General features: G+C 39.8%; 1 long non-coding RNA gene and 1 other non-coding gene across 2 annotated transcripts in view; both read right to left on the bottom strand.

Moving 5' to 3' along the window:
- The window catches only part of LOC123330971, a 40,960-nt gene extending 26,957 nt beyond the window's left edge, over nt 1-14,003 (bottom strand). Inside the window, exons 1-2 of the long non-coding RNA XR_006547340.2 lie at nt 13,843-14,003; nt 7,854-7,943 (exon numbers count right to left, since the gene is read on the bottom strand). This is a non-coding gene — a long non-coding RNA (uncharacterized LOC123330971). The remainder of the gene's footprint in view (nt 1-7,853; nt 7,944-13,842) is intronic.
- Nucleotides 2,723-2,829, bottom strand: LOC112583164. Its single transcript, XR_003107507.1, has one exon. It is a non-coding gene; the product is annotated as a U6 spliceosomal RNA (small nuclear RNA).
- Nucleotides 14,004-21,222: the final 7,219 nt, after the last annotated feature.

The raw sequence follows: 21,222 nt of genomic DNA on the forward strand, positions 1-21,222 counted from the left end.
CTTCTTATTGTGGTGGATTCTCTTACTGTGGAGCACAGACTCTAGGGCGCAGGTTCAGTAGTTGAGGTGAATGGGCTTGGTTGCCCTGTGGCATGTGGAATCTTCCCAGACTAGGGATTGAACCTGTGTTTCCTGCATTGGCAGGCAGATTCTTAACCACTGGACCACCAGGGACATCCGTGAATAATATCTAATAAAGTATTCTTGGTAAATACAAGGTAATTCATAAAGTAATTCTATATTCTGTAGTGCTCTTCACTTAGTACATATGCTAAAATCTACAGACCAACAGATACTAATACAGCTCCTGGTGTTGGGCTTGTAAGCCCTCAGTAAGAAAGGTCTAATGAATCCTATAGAGATTTTCAATAAAATATTAAAGGTAACCAATGGCAGCACAGACAACCCATCATGAAACTGGGACTTGACTATAGGCGTCATGTTTCCTAATGCTTTGTGTTATCCAGTAAGACCATGCTTTGACCACTGCAAAGGCCTGTGCAGCTGCTCCTGAGAAAGTCTAAATAATAAACTTCAGGTAAAGCATCTCACTTCTAGTCAGAAATCAGGAACCTGTTCAAAACAACTGACTCTGGAGAATTTGAGGAAAGTTCCAGGAAGAGTTTTCCCCAAGTCTGCTTTCTGGACTTTCAAAGTCCTATTGAATTTCCTTCCCAAAGATGAATCATGGCAAGCCTGACTGAAATCTCAACATTTGGTCATCTCCAAAGCATCAGTAATCACGGCAAGCCAGCTGCTGCTAAGGCAATTAGGAAAATTCCAACACCCTGAGCTGATGGTCTCTTCACTTTTTGGCAATAAAACAAAGCGTTAAGAGACCCAAAGAAATTGTCAAGGTCATATCTTTATTACTTCCCAGATGTGCCACTTTTTTTTCTCTACTTCCCAGAACAACAAAATAGTAATTATCTGTTAGTCATAAACCTTGTGATTCAGCTCTGTGATTATTATTTTCTCCAATTAAATAAACTGTATATACCCTTCACGATTTGATTTTGAACTCAAGTGGCCAACTCTGGCTGCTTAGCTAGAGATGGAAGTTTAGGTATTAATGTTTTCTAAATGTTGCTTTAATAATCATTTTAACCTCTCATCTTACTCTCACCTTGTCGGAAATTACGGTCTCGCTGGATGTTTGCTCTACAGGCTGCAGCTAGATGTTAACCAACCTTGGTAAAGAGTTTCATTGGTTGGCAACCAGTCAGGCTTGTGTCATTTGTGTTTCCAGCAGAAGAAAGAAATTTTATTTTAAATTGCTGCTTCTATACCAGGAGAATTCTTGGTTTATAACCTCAATATAGATAGCTTCTTCCCCATGACTTAAATAGCAAAACACTATTACAGTTACAAACCATTTAAACAAGTGTGACTAGCATCATAGTATATGTAACTAGCAAGATATTACATTGGTTTCTATGAATATAAAACCAAGCAAAAGCATGAATAAAATAAGTATTAATGGTATGTAGTCCATTCTTCTTGCTCAGAACCATAGTAAGTGGCTTTCTCTTAGAGGAATAATTGTATATGGCATGGGTGTTGTTTTAGTTCATTGTGCTTTACTCTTAAAAAAAAGACTCATGTTAATAATAAAACAAAGAATTTATCAAAATCTATACAACTGTGATACTTTGTGGCATATTATAAGCACATTCATGTCAATTATTTTATTTATTTTTTATTATTATTATTTTATTTATTTATTATTTTATTTTTTAACTTTACAATATTATATTGGTTTTGCCATATATCAATATGAATCCACCACAGGTATACACGTGTTCCCCATCCTGAACCCTCCTCCCTCCTCCCTGCCCGTACCATCCCTCTGGGTCGTCCCAGTGCACCAGCCCCAAGCATCCAGTATCGTGCATCGAACTTGGACTGGTGACTCGTTTCATATATGATATTATACATGTTTCAGTGCCATTCTCCCAAATCATCCCACCCTCCCCCTCTCCCACAGAGTCCAAAAGACTGTTCTATACATCAGTGTGTCTTTTGCTGTCTCATATACAAGGTTATTGTTACCATCTTTCTAAAGTCCATATATATGCATTAGTATACTGTATTGGTGTTTTTCTTTCTGGCTTACTTCACTCTGTATAATAGGCTCCAGTTTCATCCACCTCATTAGAACTGATTCAAATGTATTCTTTTTAATAGCTGAGTAATATTCCATTGTGTATATGTACCACAGCTTTCTTATCCATTCATCTGCTGATGGACGTCTAGGTTGCTTCCATGTCCTGGCTATTATAAACAGTGCTGCGATGAACATTGGGGTACACGTGTCTCTTTCCCTTCTGGTTTCCTTGGTGTGTATGCCCAGAAGTGGGATTGCTGGGTCATAAGGCAGTTCTATTTCCAGTTTTTTAAGGAATCTTCACACTGTTCTCCATAGTGGCTGTACTAGTTTGCATTCCCACCAACAGTGTAAGAGGGTTCCCTTTTCTCCACACCCTCTCCAGCATTTATTGCTTGTAGACTTTGGATCGCAGCCATTCTGACTGGCGTGAAATGGCACCTCACTGTGGTTTTGATTTGCATTTCTCTGATAATGAGTGATGTTGAGCATCTTTTCATGTGTTTGTTAGCCATCTGTATGTCTTCTTTGGAGAAATGTCTATTTAGTTCTTTGGCCCATTTTTTGATTGGGTCATTTATTTTTCTGGAATTGAGCTGCAGGAGTTGCTTGTATAAAAATATGGAATGCTTCACGAATTTGCATGTCATTCTTGCACAGGTGCCATGCTAATCTTCTCTGTATCGTTCCAATTTTAGTGTATGTGCTGCCAAAGCGAGCACTCAGGTCAATTATTTTATTCTGATTTATAGAAACTGTATAATTTCCCCACCCAGAAATAATGCTGAGATATATATATATATAAAATATATATAAAATACATATTGAGTAAAGTTAGAAGGGAATGCTGTTTCACAATCTTTTACAGATGTGTGTGGAAAACAGCACTTGGAGAGCATCATCCCACTGTCATTAAGTATTCTTTTAAAATCTCAATTGTAATGATTTCATATAAAGCCATTGTACAAATTATCATAGTTTATTTTATCTGTCTTCAATGGTTAATTATTTGGTTTGTTCCCAATTTGTTGCAATGAAAAACGCAATACCCCCACTAAAAAGAAAAAGAAACAAAAAAGAAAAATAATAAAACACAAATATAACTCTACAAAGTACTTCTTTATAGCTCAGTAATACTCTTGCCTGGAGAGTCCCATGGATGGAGGAGCCTGGTGGGCTGCAGTCCATGGGGTCGCTAAGAGTCAGGCAGGACTCAGCGACTTCACTTTCACTTTTCACTTTCCTGCACTGGAGAAGGCAATGGCAACCCACTCCAGTGTTCTTGCCTGGAGAATCCCGGGGACGGGGGAGCCTCATGGGCTGCCGTCTATGGGGTCGCACAGAGTCGGACACGACTGAGCGACTTAGCAGCAGCAATATGCCTTTTGTTCTTCCTAGGAGAAGTTTCTAGAGGAAATGAATGCATACTAGTAAGCTTTTAAAAGAGCTCCCCTGATAAACTGGAAACTCCATGTGGGTAGAACTGTGTCTCACGTTCATCCTTATAGCCTCAACCCCTGGCCCAGTGCCTGACATGGGTACACATTCAATGTATATTTGCTGCTCATCTATACATTTTTAAGATTTTCTACAATGAACAAAAGCTCCCACCTATCCATAGAATGTGCCACTGGTTGATTAACATTGAACTTCTAGAGTGAGTTGTGGCCTCCTAATGGGGGTGTGTTGGCAAATGTTTAATACTACAGCTATGAGAATAGTTCTACCATGAATGTTAGTTGATGTTTTCTTGCACTTTAATGAGTAAGAAGGGCTTCCTTGATGTCTCAGATGGTAAAGAATCCTCCTGCAATGCGGGAGATCTGGGTTTGATCCCTGGGTTCAATCCCTGGGTTAGGAAGATCCCCTGGAGGAGGGCATGGCAACCCACTCCAGTATTCTTGCCTGGAGAATCCCATTAGACAGAGGAGTCTGGTGGGCTACAGTCCATGGGGTTGCAAAGAGTTGGACATGACTGAGCGATTAAATACAGCACAGCACAATGAGTAAGGCAAAAGATGGACAATGGAGACATACTTTGGAACTTCACTCATTTACCAGTGAAGTGATTGACTTCTTTGCAGAATCAAATAATAGGAAGAATATTTTCCTAATTTTTTGTGCCATTCGCATTGTAATGGATATAGACAGGATACACTTTTAATCTGCCTTATTATCATTTTCTCTGACATGTTCATAAGTCTAGACAATCAAAAAAGAAAACAAGTCAAATCCTGATTCGTAGAGCTTCCTGATTTCCATGGGTAGATACTCCAACCATGGCCAATTTCAAGTTGCCAATTGATGCCCCTACATGTGGTACCGGGCAGAGGTGTGCAGCACACACTATACTATGGTATTTTCTCCCTGCAGGTACTTAAGAACCTCAAGAGTGGTAATAAAATGTGGTAAGGTAATTAGGAAGGGATTGACTTTATTTATTACCTTTGTTTTTAATATAATTCATTTAACTGCAGCTATGTATTAGATATTTGTATCTAATATGTTACAATATAGTATACTTGTATATAATGTAAGAATTTTATATAATTTATATAAGATTGTATATAGTTAAAGTTTGAATAGTGGCTGTGTTGAACAACCAAACTGAAGAATCCCTGAAAATGCAACGATTGCCTGACCCCAACACACTCCCACCTGGAGGTCTGTTGGAAGAGGGTTGAAGCCGCAATAGTGCAGCTGCATCAAGCTGCACGCCGTAAGGCCCAGGCATAGCTGCTTATCAAAACGTGGGACGTTCCTGATGACACGTCAGTTTCCATCCTGCCCTTGTCGTTGCTCATCTTGTAGGAACACAACCATCATCTCTGCAACTGTTTCCCCAAGGTCAGTTTGAATCGCATTTTTGTCTTTCTTCAAAGAATCTGCCTGCAATACAGAAGACCCAGGAGACCTGGATTCGATCCCTGGATTGGGAAGATCCCCTGGAGAAGGGCATGGCAACCCACTCCAGTGTTCTTACCTGGAGAATTCCATGGACAGAGGAGCTTGGCAAGCTATAGTCCATAGGGTCGCAAAGAGTTGGGTACGACTGAAGTGACTGAGCCCGCAGACATGTATATGCCATTATCAAGTCTATTAACATCACTGTTTTCTAGAGCCCTTGAAAGCAATGTCTAGTCATTCCTGTTCTATCTCCCATTCCACGTGGGTGAGTGTGAGGCTGAAACCCTGGCTTGGAAGGGTTTAAGGAAGCAGGGCAGAGCCCCCACAAATGCAGGGTATGAAATAAAGAGGAACTGAAGAGGGTATCTGGGCAAAGGCAGGCTGGGCAGACATCAAGAAAAAGGGCCAAGGTGTCCCTGGGTCTGAAGCTAAGTATCTGCTTCCACCAGGGCCAGCCGCATTAAGCAGGGACATCGGTTTGGAGCCAGAGTCAGGAGTGTCCCTGAAGCAGTGACAAATGAATAGTGTAAGTAAGATTTCAAGGGAGACATTGGCCTACTTGAAAGAGCCATGATTAAGAAGGTCACAATTGCTTTCAGAAATAAGCAATACAAGAGAAAGCAATTTTACTGAGATGGGTGCATTGATACCCATTAGTCACCGATCACACCTGTTAATCTATTAAAGCACTGCTAAACAGTGCTGGCATCTCTCGAGCCCATGGAACCCCTCTCCTCACCCCAAGCCCCAGTTTCCACTATTTTCCCTGGTTGCCCAGGATGGTTACCCGACTCCACAATAAGCGGAACTTGCTCACAGCATCCCAGCGTCCTCACTCCTTGATATTCCTGCTAGATGGCAGCCTAGAGCACAGAAATCACTCTTCTATTCCATAGATTAAGGGAATATCATGTTTTATTGGCCTCTAACCGTGCTTCTCCAAGTCAGATCTGAGACTGGCAGCATCAGCATTACCTGGGAGCATGTTAGAAATGCAGATTCCTGGGCCTCAGACTTAAGGAAGCAGACCCTCTGGGGTGGGACCTAGGCATCAGCGTTTTAATGAGGTCTTCAGGGGATTCTTAGGCATTAAAATGTGAGAAGCACAGTAAATATATCATACTATAGTTGGTAAAAATCACAGACAGGCCATCACAATTCAACTCTTTGGTCTAAATACTGGCTGAAACAGCTGCTCCAAGTTGACTAGCTTTTCATCTGGGATGTGTTTACCTAAAGATTCCCACATCCACTACTATCTTCTTCTTGGGAATCATCCAAATTGTTCCAAACGTGTGATTCTGTGCACCTATAAAGCTGTCAAATTAGAGGGTAAAAGTGGATTATTATTTACAAAGAGTGATAGAGATATTCCAACACAGAGCACCACTTTCTTTTCTTTTGATTCCCAGTGTCCTCACAGTAGAAACAGTGCCAAAAAACAAAAACATAGAGTATGTGGGAATTAAGTTGTCATGTAATTTAAGCTGTATTTGTACAATGATAATCACTCTCCAATAGATATATATATAAGAAGTGTTCTTTTCTGTTGTGTTTTAATTTATCAATTGTGTACATTATCTATCTATGGCAAATCCCACAATAAATTATAATAATCCAGTTGAAGCAGTATTCATTGTGTGATTCAGTTCAGTTCAGTTCAGTTGCTCAGTCGTGTTTGACTCTTTGCGACCCCGTGAACCACAGCACGCCAGGCCTCCCTGTCCATCACCAACTCCCTGAGTGCACCCAAACCCATGTCCATCGAGTCAGTGATGCCATCCAACCATCTCATCCTCTGTCATCCCCTTCTCCTCCTGCCCTCAATCTTTCCCAGCATCAGGGTCTTTTCAATAGGTCAGCTCTTCGCATCAGGTGGCCAAAGGATTGGAGTTTCAGCTTTAGCATCATTCCTTCCAAAGAACACCCAGGGCTGATCTCCTTCCGAATGGACTGGTTGGATCTCCTTGCAGTCCAAGGGACTCTCAAGAGTCTTCTCCAACACCACAGTTCAAAAGCATCCATTCTTCAGTGCTCAGCTTTCTTTATAGTTCAACTCTCACATCCATACATGACCACAGGAAAAACCATAGCCTTGACTAGATGGACCTTTGTTGGCAAAGTAATGTCTCTGTTTTTTAATATGCTGTCTAGGTTGGTCATAACTTTCCTTCCAAGGAGTAAGCGTCTTTTAATTTCATGGCTGCAGTCACCATCTGCAGTGATTTTGGAGCCCCAAAAAATAAAGTCTGACACTGTTTCCACTGTTTCCCCATCTATTTCCCATGAAATGATGGGACCAGATGCCATGATCTTCGTTTTTCTGAATGTTGAGCTTTAAGCCAACTTTTTCACTTTCCTCTTTCACTTTCATCAAGAGGCTTTTTAGTTCCTCTTCACTTTCTGCCATAAGGGTGGTGTCATCTGCATATCTGAGGTTATTGATATTTCTCCCGGCAATTTTGATTCCAGCTTGTGCTTCCTCCAGCCACACTACTTTATTTAGTATTTTAAAATTAGGTATTATTCGCTTCATTATTAAAGGTACATGCTTAGAGACAAAGAAAAGATAATAATGAGTATTTTGGCCTAGTTTATCCACAGTAGCCTGATTCAATCAACCAGTCAGATGAATCCTTTAAAAAATCACTTTTTGATGTGATATATAACCAATTATACATTTTATTTTATTATTGCATGATCAAACACAGCTAGTCAATCATATAGCCAATAAACATCCATTCTGCCATGTATTGTGCAAAATCTAGGTACTTAAAGATAAATAAAAGTCTGATAGGGACAGATGGTCACACTAACCACTGGTGTGACAAACGCTTACCCTATGTGGTCTTCTGGACGTTGTCTAAGCTCTTCTATCTCTTAGCATAGGTACCAATCTGTCTTCTTCTAGTAGCACAGTATATAGTACCTAAAAGAGACAGACACATATTAAGAGCTCAGTAAACAATTTAAAATATTTAACTTCATTTTCATCTTATTTTGTGCTGCGTGGAGTGCTACATCTTCCAAATGTTTATTGCATGTAATCAGTGTTGTGCTGATAAATACCTCTCTAGGGGGAAGACAGCCTGATTGGTAGTGTTTGCTGATCTCAGTGGGAGAAATCCTCCCACCATGGCTAATTTCAGTAGGTAATAACTGACTTGTAAAAATTTCGAGAATTTAACAGTCGACTAGGAGGAAACGATAGGAGCTGCATTTAAAAAAATTTTTTAAAATATATGGTTGGGGAGATATTATAGTACAGCTTCTGTAGATGATTAGAAATGTAATAACTTTTGCACAACTTAACATTACTATCAAGTATATGTACAGTTTGTAAATCTATCCTGTTGCTACAGAAATGGGTATAATAGAAATACTCAGATACATAATAGGTTTATAAATTGAACAATGTAGTAATATTGTATACCTATGGCACCCCACTCCAGTACTCTTGCCTGGAAAATCCCATGGATGGTGGAGCCTGGTGGGCTACAGTCCATGGGGTCGCAAAGAGTCGGACACGACTGAGCAACTTCATTTTCACTTTTCACTTTCATGCATTGGAGAAGGAAATGCCAACCCACTCCAGTGTTCTTGCCTGGAGAATCCCAGGGACAGGGGAGCCTGGTGGGCTGCCGTGTATGGAGTCACACAGAGTCGGACACGACTGAAGCGACTTAGCAGCAGCAGCAGCAGCAAGCACATATAAGGGCTTCCCTGGTGGCTCAGTGGTAAAGATTCTACCTGTAATGCAGGAGACCTAGGTTCTATCCCTTGGTTGGAAAGAGCCCCTGGAGAAGGGCATGGCAACCTACTCCAGTATTCTTGCCTGGAGAATTCCATGGACAGAGGAGCCTGGCGGGCTACTGTCCATAGGGTCACACAGAGTTGGACTCAACTGAAGTGACTAAACAGCAGCATCAGTAAGTATATATAAAGAATTTCAATATTCCTGATGGAACAGTTATCCGACTCTATATTTGCCAGAGGAAGTATATATAAAAATGATAGGTTGTGCTTTCTTTGGGGCTAAGGGAAATTTCTTTTATTATTATTATTTCCAATAGAATAAAGAAAGTTGACATTCTGATAAGAGCTTTTTCATGGAATGTAATAAAAATCACCATCTTTTCATTATAATATGTTAACACATGGCAGTTATTTTACACAAAGAGAGGGAAAGATATTGTTGAAGATTTTATCAATTATATTTACTTTTTGAAAAGAATGAAGTAACATCTATTTTTTTCTTTTAAATAACAGATTGCCTTTATTGAGGAAACAGATGTAGTTAAGGAATTCTTTGTACCTGAACATGAATAAGAAAATATGTTTAAAGTTCATTGCAGCATTCATTGTAATGAGTTAATGGAAGCAACCCAAATGTTTCTCAACAAAAGGATTTATAAAATGAAACAGTATCCAGAGGTTAAATAAATGGATTAAATCTATATGTGTGAACACAGCAAGAACTAAAAAACAATATTGGATGAAAATTAGACCATGTACCATAAATGTCATATAGGTAAAAGTTTTAAATCTATAAAACAATGCTTTCTATTGCTTGTGAATCCACTTGTATGTAACAGAAGCAGACAAACAAAATGTGGCCTGGCTATACTCCAATTCAAGAGTTGTTTTCTCAGAGAAAGGTGAGAAATGAGCATGGTAAGTGAAAAACGGGGAACTTTAACTTTGTGATAATAATTTTTTTGTTAAACAAAATAAATTAAGTAACAAATTTTATTATTAAAAGGAAAATAAATGTAATTAAAGCAATTATAAAATGTCAGAATTTGTTAACTTAGGAAGCTGGCTTATGGAAGCTTTTTTTTATCTATTGTTATTTTGAAATGTTTTTCATTAACAAAACTACAAGTGAAACAAGAAAATAGATTGGTTCTATCTGCAAAAAATGTAGATATGTCCTTCATGTTATAAATTGTTAGAATAAGTAATGCATGTAATAATTTGGAAAGTTAATGAGTATTTCCAAACAGCAGTCCATTTTTACTTTTATTTTGATCAATTGAAAGTTTCAAGGGAGTGGACTAAAGAAACCAAAGGGAAAGAAAGCAACAAATAGAAAATATTAAATTAAAATATATACTGTATTTCTCTGAATGATAAACAATCTATGGTCTGATGTAGCAATTTTTTATGCACCAATAAGGGGATAAGGTGGATGGGAACATTTTCAGTTTTGGTTGTTCAGTTCAGTTGCTCAGTCGTGTGCTATTCGTTGTGACCTCATGGACTGCAGCACACCAGGCTTCCCTGTCCATCACCAACTCCCGGAGCTTGCTCAAACTTATGTCCATTAAGTCAGTGATGCCATCCAACCATCTTATCTTCTTTCTTCCCCTTCTCCTCCTGCCTTCAATCTTTCCCAGCATCAGGGTCTTTACAAACGAGTCAGTTCTTCACATCAGGTGGCCAAAGGATTGGAGTTTCAGCTTCAGCATCAGTTCTTCCAATGAATAATCAGGACTGATTTCCTTTAGATGGACTGGTTGGATCTCCTCGCAGTCCAAGAGACTCTCAAGAGTTTTCTCCAACACCACAGTTCAAAGGCATCAATTCTTTGGCACTCTGCTTTCCTTATAGTCCAACTCTCACATCCATACATGACCACTGGAAAAACCATAGCTTTGACTAGACGGACCTTTGTTGGCAAAGTAATGTCTCTGCTTTTTAATATGTTGTCTAGGTTGGTCATAGCTTTTCTTCTAAGGAGTAGATGTCTTTTAATTACATGGCTGCAGTCACCATCTGCAGTGATTTTGGAGCCCAAGAAAATTAAACCAGATTGCAAAGATATTTAAATATAGAGCAAAACCAAACAAAGTACATCTTCAAATTGACAACACTCAATAAGCAGGTGTTCTAGAAATTCATCATAAATTAACCCAGCAAAGAATGCACAGGAGTTTTACTGGGAAAACTCGTTATAAGTTTTTTATGAACGAAGACTTAAATAAATGAAGAGCAGCACCATTTTTGTGGTTGGTATGACTTAATATTGTAAATGTTCCATTTCTCCCTCTATTAATCTATAAGTTTAATGCAATTCCAATCAAAATCCAAGGGAACTTTTTAAGGAACTTGAAAAATGTATTCTAAAATTTATATGAAAACATAAAAGTCTAAGTGAAATTTGGAAAAGAAGGAGAAATGAAGACCATCAGTAAAAATAGATTCAGTAAGAAATAGATTCATGAATATATTTACAAATATCAGAACACCCTTCTTAAGGGGCTTACACAGAGGAAGATTCGACTCGTGCATCGAGTCCAGAGGCAGCAAGGGTTGATACTGAAACTGAACAATGCTATTAATGACCCTAAGTCACTCTACATTTTCCTGACCTGCTGTTCGTAATGTGTAGACATTTCTCCCTACCCTTATCACCTCAGAGTATTGTGCCTCCAGGCCTCATATCTACATTCTAGAAAAGAAAAAGGGGAAAACAGATTAATGGTTTTCTCTTTTAAATGGTAGTCCTTTTATCTTGGGAAAGTAAATTCCTAAGGGAATTTTGCCTCCATCTTATTATTTGTAACTATACCTTGTGGCTAATCCTTGCTGCAAGAGAGGCTGAGAAAACAAATAATTTTTGCTGGGAATATTGCTATCCCGAACAAAGTTGGAATTCTATTTATAAAAAAGAAAGGGAGAATGGATATTGAATACATAGAGTCTGTATTAAGGAGGACATACTCTTCTAATGATAAACAACCAAAAAAATCATCAGTGTATTTCTGGCACAAGTCAGACAAATTGACCAAGTAATGGATCAGGATAAGAGAGGATAGGATTAGATGGAATGGAATGGAACAGAATGTACAGAACAGAACACTCCAAATAGACCCAGGTATATATGGGAACTTATTTGATAGAGGTAACTCCACAAGTCAGTCTGAAAGGGATGGATTATTTAAAAGATGCTATTTGGTCCATTGGATAGAGAAAAATAAAGTTGAAACTTTGTTACTCACGTATAAAGATGACTTTCAAATGGATAAGAGACCTACATATACAAAGTTAAGTCATAATAGATATGACTACATGAATATTAAGTTCTATTCAGTGAAGGACACAGTAGATAATATTCACACCTGATGACCATTTGGAAGAACATATATACTATGTTAAAAATTGACCAGGGATTAATATTTAACAGTGCTGTCAAATAGAACTTTCTGTGATGATGAAAATATCCTGTATCTATACTCTCTGATATGGTAGCCACCACCCACCTCGAGTTATTGAACACTCAAAATGGGGCTAGTATAACTGAGAACTCAGTTTAAAATTTTAATTAATTTTAATTTAGTCATACATGGCTCGTGTCTACCTTATTGGAGAGTGCAGAACTAGAGTGTTCAAAGAATTCTAGAAAATTAATAAGAAAAATACAAGACAGTCCAATAGGAACATATAAATAGATCAGGAAGCCTAAACAGCTAGCAAGTATATGAAAAGATCCAAAATCACAATTAGAGAAATGCAAATTAAACAGAGGCATGCTTATCACTCATTATATTGGGCTCTGCTGATTTCTGCTATTACTTTGACACAACGGATTTGTGTTTCAGTTCAATATTTCCCTAAAGAACATAATGCTTTATGAGACCTGTATTACAGAAAATATCTGAATATTGAATTAAGTCTGTAAGAACAGAGAGAAGAAAGGGCCAAGAAGAAGAGAGCTGCTGGCACTTCACAGGTATTCCAGGAGGCTGCTCTGGGTGCAGGTGTAGATACTTTCAGACAAGCTTCTCAGTCGAATGTGTCCATTAATCCTCTGCACCTGTAATGATTTACCTAATCCTGTGGCCAGGCCTGGGATTTGATTCCTACCGCATTAGGAAGCTTTTAAGATTCTCTCCTCTTTCTTTCCCTTTTCCTCCTTTAGAACTTTGTAGGAATGGGTTTGTGGAAATTTCTTTTGCTTTTTATGGAAGCTGATCTTGTAAATCTTTCATAAACTAAAGAATATTCAGAGCTGCAAAAGAAAATAATTGGACACTCGTATTTTACTGCACCTTTCCTAAGGCACTATCATGATCTCTTTGTAAACTTACTGTCTAGTATTTTTTAAATTGTGTAAATATTGATAAGTTAATGACCTCAGAAATCAGAAGTGACACTTCAATTTTAAAACTGGATCTTTAAAATAATGGAAATTAATGTTTTTGTGGATTTCTAAACATTCTTTCACTACTTTCCTCTTATTCAAAATAGGCATGCCCCTTGAATACTGGCAATCATGTGCTAGTAGAAATTTTAGGTATACAAATTTATTTCATTCATCACCACCATTATTACCAGTTATCAGTCTGAAAGTGAAAGTGTTAGTCGCTCAGTTGTGTCTGACTCTTTGCTACCGTATGCACTGTAGCCCATCAGCTTCCTCTGGAATTTTCCAGGTAAGAATACTGGCATGGGTAGCCATTCCCTTCCCCAGGGGATCTTCCTTCCCCAGGGGATCTTCCTGACCCAGGGATTGAACCAGGTCTCTTGCATTGGAGGCAGATTCTTTACTGTCTGAGCCACCAGGGAAGCCCCAGTTATCAGTCTACTTCTAAATAAAAATCAAACTGGAATTCAGCATATATCTGGCTATTGAAAATTTTAAGTATTTCTTTTTCAGACAAGAGAGCCTGAGCAATTAATCAAATTCAGAATTAAAAAACAAAACAAAACAGTTTCTTTACTGAAATAATTCTTTTGCTTCTCCCAAGCCAGGAAAAGAAAAAAATGTTGGAGCAAATTCAGTACATGACTGAGATTTGAGAGATTTTAGGAGAATTTTTTACCTGCTTCAGCCTTGCTAACTAGTTGACGTCAATTACTACAGCTTGTCGGGAGGAAGATCTTTGTGGGTTTTGTATTTGTTCTTTGTCTTGTTTTTTTGTTGTTGTTGCTGATTTATTCATGTCATTTAAGCACATATGTATGATATATATATATATGGAGAAGGAAATGGCAACCTACTCCAGTATTCTTGCCTGGAAAATCCCATGGTGGGAGGAGCCTGGGTGGGCTATGGTCCATGGGGTTGCAAAGAGTCGACAGGACTGAGCGGCTTCACTTTCACTTTATAGGACATGTATAAGTATACATATATGTATGTATATGTCTCCTACTACATGCCATAAGTTGTTTTAGGCCCTGGGAATACAATACCCTTGAGCCCTTATTGCATTTATAATCCAGAGAAGGGAAACAAACAATTAAGGAATTTAAATAAGATGTCATTAAATGCTCCTCTAAAATAAAGAACACTGTGAGAGCTCATAGCAGAGGCAACCAGAGTAGGCTAGACTAGCAATTGAAGTCAGGCTTACTGAATAAAGGGATAGTTAAGCAGAGCCCTGGAAGATGAACCAGACCCTATCCTGTGGAAAAAAGAATGTGAAAGGAATGCATTCCAGGCACAGGGAGCTATAGCAGGGACCAGCAGATGAAGCTGGATGGAGTAAGTTACAAACAGAAGCATGGGATGATTAGATGAACATTTCACAAACAACATTCTGCCTGCAGGGTAAGCGTGGAGAGCGATTAAATCTGTCAGGAATCCAAATAAAAGCACAAAGATAGAGAAAAAGGATTTATGGAAAAGGTAAATCTCCAAGATGGCTGATTGATTAGCTGGGGGGGGTTGGGTGGGGAGAGAGCAGTTGACCCCAAGGCTTACTTGAATTTTAGCCACAGTGGTGAGCAATTAATCACTCAGTTACCTCCACCCAGATGCAGGGGAGGTTGGGAAATGAGGGTTGGCTATGTGCCCATACGTAGAATGAAGTGGGCTGAGGAGCACATTGCATCATCTGTGCTTTAGTGTCAGTCAAAATTGATTCAACTCCAACTTGGTTGGAGCTCAACCAAGCTGAGCTCCAGATCCGTAGGTGCAATTGAATACTAATGCATTTGTTTTCACCATTTTTCTGGGTGGAAGAGCATTCAAAGGTTGAACAATCACTTGGAGATTCCATGTTTTCTGTTCTACCTGACAATGTCTAGTTCAGCTTCCCAAATAATTCTTCCCCTACTTTTGTTACCGAAAGCAGGGTCCAGCTGCTTGCTGCTCAAAAGCCATTAAAGAGGCCAGATTGGTAGAAAGGAAAGTTTGCTTTATTTTGGATGCCAGCAACCAGTGGGAGTAGGGGTAGGAAGTAGGGATGCCTGGGGTGCCTGTCCAGAGGCTGACCCCCCTCCTGACAATCAGTGGGCAAGAGGTTTTAGAGCCTTTGTAGGCAGAGTAGGACTACCTGCAGAAACTGCAATCAAATCTGACAGTCATCTTGAAGTTGGTCATTGGTGGTCTGATCAGCATCATCTTGTTATAAGTACAGTTAGTCTTCAGTTCCAGAGTCAGTTTATTTCCATTTCTTGAGGCCAGTTCTCAGAATTGTGGCAACTTACATCATGGTTACCATCTGGTCATCATGTAATTAACTTCTCCACCTGGTGGGGGTTTTAGTATCTATAAGGCAGCTCATAGAATGTGGCTCAGAAAATTATCTATAGCCCTTGAGAAGGAACCAAAAGTCCTTGACTATTGTTAATGACTATATTATTATCATTTCATCTCCTTTGACTGTTTTCCTTTGTTTCTGCATGTTCTCACTTCTCTGATTAAACTTCTTCTTTGGCTAAGTTTTTCCCATAGACTAAGGCGGGCAGAGGACTTTGGGGGTGGGGAGGGGCAAATACCACAGGGTCCTGCTCCATTTCACTTTCGTTTTCTGAGAAAATAGATTTTTAACTTCTACGCTTAGATACTTCTATGTTTTCTCTTTCAGCAAAATATCATCTCAACCATGATGACCATATTAGTTATCTATTACTATTTTAAAAATTGCTCCAAAATTTAGGGGCTTAAATAATCACCTATTATTATCTCTTATAGTTTGGGGGTGTGGAGATTGGTCATGAATTCAAACAGGGCACAGTGGGAAGCATGGTGACTGTGTCTGGGACTTCAGCTGGAAGAGTCCAGGCCTTGGGAGTGGAGCCATATAAAAGCTTGCTCATTCATGCATCTGGAAGTTGATGGTGGCTTTCAGCTGAGGCCTTCCAGTCCTCTTTACTTGAGCCTCCACATCTGGTTTGACTTCCCACACAGCATAGAAGCCGGGTTCCAAGGCAAGTGTCCTGAGAGCGCCAGGCAGAAGCTGGATCTTTTTTTTTTTAATTTGGCTTGTTCTGCATGTTCAAACATGCAGAAACAACTAAGACTTTAATTTGAGTCTTAGTTGCGGCATGCAGAATCTTTCTTGCTGTGTGTGGGATCTTCCTTGCAGCATGCAGGATCTTCAGTTGCAGCATGAGAGATCTAGTTCCCTGACCAGGGATCAAACCCGAGCCTCCCTGCATGGAAATGTGGAACCTTAACCACCAGACCATGAAGGTAGTTCCTGAAGCTGCATCATTCTCGCGGCTCAGCTTCAGAAGCCACATATCACCACCACCATCATTCCCCACTGATCAGGGCTGTCAGAAGCCCTGTCTAGACTCAAAGAAGAGTGCCTACATGCCCTCTCTTGTGGGGAGGGGTGTTAGCCACAGCTCACAAAGAACATGTGAGATGGGACCAATATATTGGTGCAGCCATTTTTGGAAAATATGCTACAATGATCAATTCATTTTAATTTGAAAGAGAAGCACAAATCTCAGGACAGCTTTGGTGCTCACCATTAATCCTTTTTAAACTAGTGTGTCTGGGTCTCTCTTCTAAAATAGGTAAATGAAATGAGTGACTACATCTTCAGTCCTCTCTAAGTTGTCAGTGAAAAGATCTCTTCTTACTCAAAGTTACTCTTTGAAGATAATTACCAGAAATTGTACTAGGGATAAGCCAGAAACATAAAAGTAACTCTGCTATGGCTAATTGGACTCTGAATGGCAAAGTGACAGAATTGAATTCAAGCTATTTTAAACAGATAAAGATTCATTATTTCATGAATCTGAAAAGTCCAGTGGCTCAGATGGACTCAGTCATAGCTGGATTCAGAGACTCAGAGGATCTTCTCAGTCCTGTCTCTTTCCATTTCTCAGTTCTTGATTCCTCTCCCCTGCTTTACTCCCAAGGAGGTCCTTTCCTTGTGACACAGATGGGTTGCCAGCATCTCCAGACTCAAACTGACTTGAGTGCTTGTATGATCTCAGGAGATAAGCTTCCTCTACACCTCCTCTTTGTTATTGTTGTTTAGTCACTAAGTCATGTCTGAACTGTAACCCACCAGGCTCCTCTGTCCATGGGATTTCCCAGGCAAGAGTACTGGAGTGGGTTACCATTTCCTTCTCCAGGGGATCTTCCCCACCCAGGGATTGAACTCCCATCTCCTGCATTGGCAAGTGGATTCTTTACCACTGAGCCACCAGGGAAGCCCAACCGTCCTCTTAGCATCCTTAATAATGCCTGGAAAAGGATTCTGGACCTGTTTGGTCAGATGGGGGAAGTCACTGTTCTGGTATGTATTAGGATTCTCCAGATAAATAGAATCAGTAATATACATAGAGACATAAAAGGTGATTTATATAGGAACTGGCTCATGTGTTATGGAGGCCGAGAAGTCCCATCATCTGCCATCTACAAACCAGGAAAACTAGGTGTTTTAATTAACTCAGGTGTTTAACTAAACCAGGTGTTATAATTACCTCTGAGTCCAAAGATCTGAGGATTGGGGTGATGATGTAAATCCCCATATGAGTCCAATAGCCTGAAAACCAGAAGCACCGAAGTCCATGGGCAGGAGAAGATGGGTGTCTCAGCTCAGGGTGAGCTAATTTGCCCTTCCTCTGCCTCTTTGATCTACTCCATTCCTAACTGATCGGAAGCTGCCCACCTGCACTGGTGAGGATGGTCTTCTTCACTTAGTCTCCCAATTTAAATGCTAATCTCTTCTGAAGATGCTCACAGACTTACCTAGAAATAGTGTTTCACCAGCGATCTGGGCATCTCTTAGCCCAGTCAGGTTGGCATACAAATTTAACAGTCGCAAGGTGGAAGGGAACTCTGGCCAGCCAGAGTCACCCTCTGGCAGGGACCCTCAGTCATAAGATCCAGGATCTGAGGATTGGCCTCCCCAACAGGTGTCTCAGGAGTAGCTCCTGAGTGAAACAGTTCCTGGTATCAGTAGCTCCCGATACCAGATGACAGGTGTAAGGAGGTGAGCTCCAAATTTAACAGCTGTAACCAAAGCTAGCATAAGTTATAATTCTTCATCAAATTTTGGTCTAGACTCTTGGTAGAGCTGAAGGAAAGCCAACTTATCAAAGTTAGGAGAACCCAATGAGCAACCTCCCGCACACTTATGCTATTGAGTGGGGTGACTAAACCATTCCCACTTTGTAAGTTTAGAATGTCAGATTTTTCTCATAACCATATGTTCATTACTATTTTATCTTTGAAATAGCATAGTTGGACTTCGATCTTAACCTACACTGAGGTTTATAGGTCTCCTGTGGAAAGCTAAGTTTAAAATCTACTTGGCATTAAATCATAAAGGAGAAATGACCTGCCTTACCCTGTTGGAACATGAGTTATGAATTCTTGCTTAGGTGTTTTATGACTACATATCATAACTTTTATTAGTGCTTCCATTAATATTGCCAGTCATGAGCCATAAAATCAACTCTGAGTGTATCCACAGGCTTTTATGAAACTCTTTCTGAATCACTAGTTTTTCTGTAAATCATGTAAAACATCTTTGTAAAAGAGTGAAAACCCAGATGGTTTTGGTTTAGCATTCATATTTTCTGAGAGTCAAATCAGAGCTGCTCACAGCTGAGGGGGCACTTAGAAGTCATCAGGTCCTATCCATTTCTTCCAAGGGGAGCACAGGCAATTGATACTGTTAGTAGAATGAATGAATCTCCGTGACACCATGCTGCTGGTAAACATATTACCTCACAACATCCTAGGTTTCTTTTGTTGTTTGCTTGCTTTTAAGAAGAGTTCTATCTGTCAGAAATTTGCCCTGATTGTTTTTCTTTTGGGGCTTCCCAGGTGGCGCTAGGGACGAAGAACCCACATGTCAATGCAAGAGATGTAAGAAACACAGCTTTGATCCCTGGGTCAGGAAGGTCCCCTGGAGGAGGGCACAGCAACCCACTCCAGTATTCTTGCCTGGATAATCAATTAGCCTCCACATGGCAGACGCTACACTTCTCACTTCCAGATGACCTGGCTTCCTGGGGTTCCACTTCCTCAAGCATCTTGTCCTCTGTTCTGTCCAACTCTCTGCGTGTGTCATAGTTGCCTTAACCAATTGTATCTTGACTACTTGACTTTGACCATGTGCCTATTTTCACTGGGGATAGTTGTTCATTGTATTATAAATTTGTCAGGCCCTTTGTTTTCTGGTCCCCATTTATGCATCTTATTCACAATGATATCTCAGGAGACAAGTCAGTTATTTGCTGGATTCCAGATACCTTATTTCAAGGCCTTCACTGGACCAAAACAAAGAATAAAAAATAACCAAGATGAGCTTTGTCTGGCATTTTCTCTATGTGGAACATTAATATCAGTCTATGGTTTGCAGCATCCTCTTTCTTCCTACTTTAAGGGAGACTCTTCTCTGACTTTGATCATTGGGTCGTTTTTTCTTTCTCCCTGAACCGTCAAAGACTATTACAAGGTTTCATTGATCTCATCCACAGGTCCTGGTAGGATCCTTGGATGTAATTGTAGCAGGATAATATTCTGAGATGTTACCTAAGATTTTCTTTCCTGAATTTCTTTTATTTTTTGACTTCATTCATTTAGTCAATGCGTTCATTGCCTCCAGGACAGGTTGTTACAGCAGAAAAGCAAAGAAAAAGCTTTTTAAATCTCTGAAGCTTGTGCTTTTAGACATTCAAAAAAAACCCTCAGCCCAGAGAGAACTCAGGTCATAAAAATTAGATGGGGAAAGTTGTGTTATCTGCAGTCAGAGTCTGCTTTTCTTGCTGTCACACCCCCTGCTTCTTTTCATCTCTACCTGTGGTCTATTGAGCTACATGAATTTGTTCAGATTAGAAAGAGAAAGGAGAAACCCTCTGTATGTTTGGAAATCTAAGACCAGAAGAAAACATGGGCGCCCCTGAGAAAGATGCAAGACGTGAGGGTTTTCTCCTACCCAGAAGGAGCAGAATGGGTGGAAGTATCTGAATGATGTATCCAGGCAACCAAAGATAGCCTCACAAAGCCCTCCTCTTTCCAGTGCAGCTTGGGACACGGCACAATGATTTCCCTTGAGCCTGAGCATAGCACAGAAGTTGAAAGTCATGCTAAAATAGAGGCTTAAACAGAAATTAGTGAGTACAAGTAGATACTGTGTTACTTCACCCAGATTCCCTTCCTAGTGTCAGTTCATCAAATCTCCAGCGGCATCTTCAGAACCTATGCCACCCACTCCCACTCCAGGAAGTGACCTCTGTCCGGTACTAACTGATGCAAGAATAAAATGGCCCCGCCATCTCACCTCAGTTTGAGACAACCCTGAAGAGCCAGCCTAATTCTAGAATTCTCAGAAGGATTGTCTGAGAATCAGTCAGCTGAATGCAACCACTTTGCTGGAAATCTTCCTGCTCTGCCCATTCCTCCCTCCCTCACTTCCTTCCCAGTTTATCTCCTATGAACTCTCCCAGTAAAATTTCTAACTCAGTTCTCCATTTCATTCTGTTTCCAGGAAACCCAATCTAAGACATCCACATAACTGAGCTTGTAATTTGACAACTCCTAATTCTGCATCAAACATAATTTTTCCAGGTTTGGAGATACATTATTTTAGAGATTCCTGGTGCGTATACTTTTTTAACTCTGCTCATTTCTGGCTTCAGTTCTCTTGAAGCAATTTTACTTCTACTCTCTCCTGTCTGATAATGATCATGAAAGTGAAGCAAAATAGGAATGGAGTGTTTTAACCTTTACTGTATAGCTTGTTACTATCATTGTCCAAATATTAGACCAGTGTCTCCTTGGCCATCAATTTTTCTTTTTAAGATCTATTCTCTTGGCAGTTCTCACATATGCAATCCCATATTAACTAGGGTCACCATGCTGTGCATTGCATCCTCGTGTCATATATTTTTTAGCTGGAAGTTTGTACCTTTTGGCCATCTTCTTTTCAGTAAAGTAAAACAACTCCTTGCTCCGTAAGTCATCTCCTTCTAAGGTTTTAGCTTTTATTTTTCAATCATATAAA

Source organism: Bubalus bubalis, chromosome 2 (assembly GCF_019923935.1).
Source record: "Bubalus bubalis isolate 160015118507 breed Murrah chromosome 2, NDDB_SH_1, whole genome shotgun sequence".
In the NCBI taxonomy this organism is placed as follows: domain Eukaryota; kingdom Metazoa; phylum Chordata; class Mammalia; order Artiodactyla; family Bovidae; genus Bubalus; species Bubalus bubalis.